Source organism: Alligator sinensis, unplaced genomic scaffold, assembly GCF_000455745.1.
Source record: "Alligator sinensis unplaced genomic scaffold, ASM45574v1 scaffold851_1, whole genome shotgun sequence".
Classification (NCBI taxonomy): domain Eukaryota; kingdom Metazoa; phylum Chordata; order Crocodylia; family Alligatoridae; genus Alligator; species Alligator sinensis.
The window spans coordinates 653,996-662,272 of NW_005842410.1; positions in this window are offsets into that span (position 1 = coordinate 653,996).

Sequence of the window (8,277 nt, forward strand, 5' to 3'; positions counted from 1 at the left end):
GAGCCTGCAGCCTGCAAGGCTGCTTCCCCCCTCCCCCTCCAGGCATACCCCAGCTGGGGTCCCTGCAGGCCAGGGTGGGGGCTTAAACCCCTCCCCAATCATACTTAGCAGCCTGCCAGGGCCTGGCCATGCCCCGCCCCATGTTATCTTCCCTCCAGCCTTGCAGCTGCTGCCAAAGGGAAGGGAGAGCTCACTCTAACGCCCCCCAGCTTCTACCTTGAGTCACTGCAGGTTTGTGGCTACATTTGTGCAATCAAAAGTGAATGTCTATTCACTTGTACATCAATTCAATCCTTGCAGGTTAGATTAACCTGCAAGGATTGAATCAAATCAGGCTCAGGCTTTTTGAATGTCTGTACTTAGCTGTAAGGACTAGGGATTGTTCGAGCCATTGCCTCTCTCTTAAAATACCCCTTGGCTGTTTACTGCACACCAACAAATACCCCTTGCACTGGAGATCCTATTAGAACGAAGGGTAAATTTAGAACTGCTGGAAAGGCCCTATTTGCTAGATAAATATTTGAGGATGGGGTACAGGAATTGCAACAGAGCACTCATCAGTACCTATATGTCCCCCATAATTTCCAGAAAATGTATTTGTTGTCTCAGCTTTTCTTATAGCCCCTGTTCAGTTGCTCCCTTTCTTTCCTTCCTGTGCTGCAGGTCATCAATCTCTCTTTTCCTCTTGACCTTTTTACTCTCCTGTTCTATTTTTTCTTTCCCCCAAATTCTCTCTATTTATTTCCCACACTTCCCTCTAAAACTATTTCCTTCTCTTTCTAGCTCACAAATCACCCAGCCTCATTTGTGAAAACACCCCAGTACCTCAGGTTTCTTCTCCTCCCCAACCTCTCTTTTCAGTTCCCTCTATATTCCCTCAGTGACACCTTCCTTTTTCCTTTCACTGTACACAGGGATTAAAATGTTGATGGTGGGCTCCAGATAACAATATAGAAAAACCCAGTGGCTAGAAGTTGGCACAAACAAATTCAGACTATAAACAAGGCGCAGATTTTTTGCAGTGAGGGTCATTAAAAGGTAGTTGTAGATTCTCTGTCATTGGCAACTTTTTAATCAAGATTGGATGTTTTTCTAAAAGACATGCTCTAGTTCAAACAGGAATTAATTCAGGGAAAGCTGATGGCCTGTGTTATACAAAAAGGTCACAATGAATGATCACATTGGTCTCTTCTGGCTATATAATCTATTAATTTATGGACTGTGGATTCCTCCTCTTCCGCCATGCAGAGCTCTCAGTACTTAGACAGCCAGCAAGGGAAGGACAGAAAATAGTCAGCAGCCTGATATTCTTCTGTGCTATTCTCTACTCTCTCCCTACCTTAAAAATTGGTGGAAGAGAAATATACAGCTCTCTCCTCACCAAACTGGAAGCTGGGGAATGCCCCACCTAGTAGACAGTGTGCTTATAGATTCAAAAACATTAGGGCTGGAAGGGACCTCGGAAGATCATCGAGTCATGGGATCCCAGCAAGATAGACATCCAAATGTTTCTTGAATGCCTTCAAAGCAGGTGCTTGAACCATCTCCAGCGGCAGTCTATTCCAAACCTTGGGGGCTCGGACAGTAAAGAAGTTCTTCCTTATGTCCAGCCTGAAACAGTCACAGAGGAGTTTGTGACCGTGAGATCTTGTCATCCCTTGGGGCGTTCTAGTGAACAGATATTCCCCCAGATCCTGATGAGCAGATCCTTGTAGTTCTCTATGAACTGTTGTTTGTGCCTGATGCAGTAGGTGGCATTTATCAGACTGAATCATTGATAAGCACATTGCCCAACAGGCTGCAAGAAGAGACTGTGCGGCTGAGGAAGAACTCTTGTAGATGAGATGTAATTCAAGCTCCCAACAACATGTGGTCATTAAAGTTTCCATGGATCCTCTCATTATACTAAATATCTGTGGTGAGAAGCTTCTTATTACAGTAAAGAGTCGATTTATGTCCTGGTTGGGAGTCTGCTCCTCCCCATATTGCTAACCTCAGAAGTTCAAAGCTTCTGAGTCAGACCCCCAAAATCATGACAAAAGCACAAAAAAATCAAGAGCTTAATAAAGAAAATTAAATCATATTATTAGTCTTTTGTCTCATTGTTAATGTCTGCCCACCTTCTGCGAGCGTTCAACAATGAACAGCTCTAAGATAGATCGTCATTGTTCATACATTGATTTTAAGTCATGTTCCTCCTCCGTTTTTGCCAACATTTTTAAAGGAAAAACCTCTGTAGTCTACCTACAGGTATAGAGGGCTCCTGACCCCAAAATATAGCTGTTGATTAATCCTCACAGCCCCTCATCATTTAATCTCCTCTCACTTCCTATCTCTATGAAGATTGATAATGTACCCACTCCAGCCTGTCACACACGGGCGACTAGTGCCTCCTGAGTCAAGGGGGGCACTTGGCCCCCCCAGCGGCCAGTCAGTGACGGGAGGGTGGGGAGTCCTCTGTGGCCGATTGTGCTAACCCGGTAGTGCCAGCGTCATGCCCAGAAGTGACAGGGACGCTCCCAGAAGTGCCAGCAGCACTTTTCCTTGGTGCCCCCACTCCCCGGCCAGCGGTCTCAGGGGAGGCACCAGTGCTCCCACCTGCCCTCCCTGCCCGTCACCTAAGTGGGGAATGCTGGCTGTTAGGGGGTGTACCAGCGATCTCAGGGGGTATCCCTGCACCTCCATGCATCCCCTACGCATCATCACTGCTCAAACAAATTTATGACATACTCATATACTACAAGCACCTTTCCCCACAAAATCTGCTGTCCAAAACTGGGACACATGTCTTTAGCAGAGAGGCTGATGTTTCTCTGCTGGAACAGAAGCATGGAATAAGAGAGACATGGATATATAATGCTGTAATGACGACTATTTCTCTCTGGCCCAGGAAGTAGCAAGGGTGATAAGCTGCTGCTGAATTGCCAGTAGCTTTTAGCTGAGCAACCCAAAGCTGTTGCCAGTTTGGCAGTGGCTATGAAATGATTAAGACTGTAGTTTTCTACTGAAAAACCAATGAGCTGCTGCATGGATTCAGCATTACATTATGACTGGATTTTTTTTTCTCCTGCATTCTGCCTTGCAAAAATAAGGCATGTGTCTTATAAGGAAGGGCGGAAATGGGGAGCACGATGTGTTATGCAAAAAACCTCACCAAAAAAACACACTGACTTTTTGCCTTTTCTGATCCACATATATGTCTCAGTCCCATCAGCTCTCCATAGCCAGGCAAACATCAATGGTGCACATGTTCTAGCCCAGCCCCAGTTCATTTCCACTCCTTGTAGGGCTATCAAGCTTCATCATCTCATCTGAGGTAGAATGGCAGAGCTACTTGAGCACCCTTTGTGAAGTGTGATGTGGGGACATATGAGAAAGAAAGAGGAGTGCCTTGAACTATTGGGCTCTCTCCTTATTCCTCTCTTGTGAAAATGTATCATTCTCTCTAGTCTAGTACCCCATCCTTTCATTTAGTCCCTGAGGAAATGAGGGGAGTTAAATTACTTTCTGCAGGAGCTGTGATTGCCTGTTCTTTCCCAGAAGCTGGAAGTTATCAGGGAAAGCAGCTAGTCAGGTTTGACACAACTGACAAGCATATGAAGCTTGGAGCTTTGTGTATTATCAAGAGTCCAACTGCAGCGTGTGTCAAAAGCCACAAAATTAATAGCCATGATGCATATGCACCAACATGCATATGCATGAGTGGGGGAGTTATATACATTAGCTCCTATTGGCATTCCTCAACTTCTAAGTGCTCAATTTAGCAAGCTTGACAATAATCTTTCTATGTATGCTTTAGGTATGGAATGATATATTACATACAGGTTGCATGTAAATGTGCAATTAGGGTGAAGAAATAAACTCTGATGCAGTTTGCACTGGAGTTTATTTCTCCTGGGAAGTAGGGCTGTGTGAAACAGCATCGTTGCACTTCGACGTCCGTTTCAACATGACAGTGTTTCGTTTCAAGTTTCGTTTAATTTTGAAAGCACTGTTTTGTTTCATTTTGTCGAAACTCTTTGGCTGTTTCGATGCTGTTTCAACATTTCACCCATAGCCAGCACTGGGAAGATCACCAGCCTCCTGTGATCCAGGAGGCAGATTGGGGGCCTGCAGTCCTGGGAGAAGTCCAGCACAGCCCCTGTAGCCCTCCCAGGAGTGTGGGTGAGTCCCTGATCTGCCTGCCAGATGACAGAAGGCTAGTGATGCTGGCTGGGGCCAATGGCAGCACCGATCTTCCCAGCACAGGCTGCATCCAGCCTGAGGCGGTGGTGGTCCCTGCACAAGCTGATTTTCCCCAGGCCCTGCACCCTCCTCCAATCAGCTCTGGTGTGGGGCCTGGGGCAAATCAGCTTGGGTGGGAACCCACCATCACTTCAGGATTGGGGCGGCGGCGGGTCTGCTCATGAGCTGATTTGCCCTGAGCCCCACACCAGAGCCAGTCTGGAGAGATGGGGAGAGCTAGGGATATGCTTCCCACGTGGCTAAGCCACATGGGGCTGTGGTGCCAGTCAGAGTGCAGCCCTGGTTCTCCCCTACCTCCCACCACCAGGCTGCTTCGAAATTCGAAACGTTTTGATTGGCCTTGTTTTGTTTCGAAGCCCTTCATTTTGCTTCGGTTTCACTGTTTTGAGCTCAAAATGAGTTGAAACAACATTGAAACGAAACAGCCGGCAAAGCTTCACACAGCCCAGCTGGGCACAGCATTTACATGTGTGCCTGGGTCTGCAGCACATTGAGCAGGGGCAGAGCAGCATGGGGCTGGCAGAGGCCCTGGTGGTGGTGTCAGGCAGTGGAGGGACTGGCTGGGTCACAAGGGTGCTACAGTGTGAGGCTAGCTGGAAGTACTTGTCCCAGACAGTACTATCCTACAGAGGAGTTAGTTATTTACTGAACCCTAATATGGGTGCACAAGTAGAAGGTGATGCTTTACTGTGGAGCTAATTAGTCAACTTCACAGTAAAGCACACATGTAGATGCATCCACAGAGTTAAACAGCAGATCCCAACCACTTCCTTCACAAACTGTGGAAGTTGAAAACTAGATCTGAACTTCATGCAGTGTGTACACAGTTGTAAGTAAGAACTGAATTTGGAACCTTAAGCACTAAAGGCATACATTTCTATCATCTAAACCAGGCTTGACTAAGATATGGCCCACAGGGAGCCATATCATCCAGTCTGTGAGACTCCCCACAGGTCTGAAAATTTGGTGGCAAGGACCAAAGGAAGCATTAATTGCTGCAGTTTCCAGGTCCATGGCAATTAATACTGCTACCACTCATCTTGTTGCCAGTTTTCTGGACCTATGGAGCCCTGTGGGCCAGATGACATGGCCCCATATATCACATCAGTCCTGCATTATTCATCCAACCCACAATCTGACCCTGTGCACTGGATCCAGCCCTTGGACAAAGCCCACACCACTCATCTAGCCCATGAAGCCAGATGAGTTGAACACCATTGATCTAAACCAAAGGAGAACACTTGCATTAACAAACCAGATGGTTGTTAGAATGGCTTATGCAAGATACTAGGTAGACAGGTTTCTGCATTCATACATGTACATAAACACACTGAAAATTGGCATCTCACATTCACAGATTTAGCCTATTCATGTAAAAATCCAGAACACCATGTTTGGCAATCCCAAGGTTTGTTGCATTCCAATATAGACGTGTGTTCCAAAATGCACGTGCATTCCAATATACATGCAAAATGATGTCATATTGGACATGCATTCCAATATAAACTTCACATCCCTGATGCATTTTAGCAAATAATATTTTTAGATTCTGTTTTGATAATAAAAATTGAAGTCCTAGCTTCTGTGTTCCAGATTTTCTGTTTATGATAGTTATCTTAAATTTGTCAATATAATTTTAATCTAAGATTATACAGTAAAAGCTGTGTTATCTGACATCCATGGGGAATGGGGAGTGCCAGTTAATCAAATATGCTGGTCATCTGAGAGACGTCTTTGGGCTGTCACCCCTCCCACCACGTCCAGTGCACCAGGGCTTTCACTCCGTGTTTGCTGTGCTGATTGGCATGCTGGTTAATGGAGCATTCCAGATAGTAAAGTGCTGGATAACACAGCTTTTACTGTATTTTGAAAAACAGTGGTGCCCAGCCTTATTGCCCATTGTGCTAGATGGGTAGTGCTCAGTTTGTCTGTGAACCAGATCCAGCTGGTGGTCCCAATATGATGCCTGGGCAGGTGCAGTGGGCACCATCTGGCCACATGGAGGGGTGGGTGGCAGGGGCGAAACGTAGGGGGTGCACATGGGTGCACATGCAGCCCCTGAGTGTGGCAGTGCACCCCCTACAAAAAGAAACTGCTGAAACTGTCAGCAGTGCCTGCTGGCAGTCGCTGCTTGCCACCTGCTCCCTCCCCACCACTGATACTCCCAGCGGCATCAGCGGGCAGTTAGCAATCCCCGCTGGCCACTGGTGGCACTTGTTGGGAGGTCGCTGACCCCTGGTAGGTGCTTACCACCCATCCACCCCCACCACTGACAGTGTTGGCAGTGTCTGTGGGAGCTCCCACTTATTGCCGCCGTGCATCCACCACCACAGTCATGCTCATACTGCCGCCATGCCCCCCCAGCCGCCGGGGGCATACGTTGTTCACGGTGCATGGAGTAAGGTGGCCCTACAGGGCAAAGGAGCTTGATGCAACCCTGTGGGGGGAAAGGAAGCATGGCTGGGCCCTGTAGGGGGTGGCGTGGCCCAGCCTCAAGTCAGCCCTATGGGGGTGAAGGGGGCATGGTAAACATATTTTTTTTTATTTTGTGATGAATGCAACTCAAAAGTTTCCAACTAAACTCAATTTCACTTTCATATTTTTTGCACTTTCTAGGAAATAATACATTAGAAAAATTGATTGAATACTGGCACAAGAATTGCATCTTTTCTAGCAACTGTCCCCGAAATGTAGGGTTCAGTCCTGTAAAGCACTGATTAATAGGGGTGTGCAAAATGGGCTTTATTCGATTTGGATTCAGATTCAGCCTGAATCAGGGACAGTGATTCGATTAATTGATTCAGATCACTGTCCCCGATTTGATTCGGCCGAATTTGAATCTGAAGATTCAATGCTGATTCAGAGAATCAGTGATTTGGACATAGACACAGATTTAAATGTTTTTTCTACATGCCTCAAGGTACCAGGTAGCTCACGAATGCTGTGATGCTGGGGCAGATGGAGCATCCCACAGGAGCACAGGGGTTGCGGGGGTGGCGCATGCTTAGTGAGGAACCTGGAAGTGGTCCACTTCCAGGTCCACTGGGGAGTGCGCCAGGGAGCCCCCCGCACTTCTGTGGGACACTCCATGTGCCCCAGCATCGCAGCATTCACGAGCCGCCTGGTACCTAGAGATATGTAGAAAAAACATTTAAAGCTGTGTCTATGTCCAAATCGCCAAATCTTTCTGATTTTCTCTGAATCGATTCAGAGGGTTCTGATTTGATTCAGAGAGATTGAGTGGTCCTCTGATTTGATTTGGATTTGGAGATTTGGCCACCAAATCTTCTCACAGCCCTTCTGATTACTCTTATAATATTGAAAATGCAGCTGGTCAAAAACTAGAATGCCTGTCCCCTGGGAAATTGCAATGTGTTGAAATTTGTTTTCCTTTTAAAATTAAACCAAAAATTCAAAATTAACTGGAGAGTTCAACTTTTTAAGAGTTCCATTTTGAAATACCAATTGACTGTATTTCCATATGTTTAAAGCATCACAATATCATATATATCAAATATAGTAGAAAAATAAACTACATACCTCTAATACAATATTAAAATTACATTAATTTGAAAATGAATAAAAATTCAAACTATCAACAATTTCCATTAAAAAAATCGTTATACTCCTCAGAGCTATTTCAGTTTCAAATAAATTACATTTTTTTCCAATTGAACACTTTCCAAGTATAAAAAAAACGCCAACGAATTCTAGTTCTGAGATGCCTTGGGTTAGATCCAAAAAAGGAGTTAGAAATTTAAATCCTACCTAACTATAGGTTCAAAGTCCAAAAATCAGAGTCTTCAAAACTCATGCTCAGCTGCCATCTACCCTTAGAAATGCCTAAGTCTGTTGCTGCCCAACTGAAGAGATTACATAATTTTTTTTTTAATTCCCAAGAATTGAAGCAATCAGGGGGCAGCAGGGCAAGCCCTACGAGGAGAGGCTGAGGGACCTGAACCTGTTCAGCCTCCAAAAGGGAAGGCTGAGAGGGGATCTAGTGGCCATTTACAAACTAGTCAAGGGGGAACA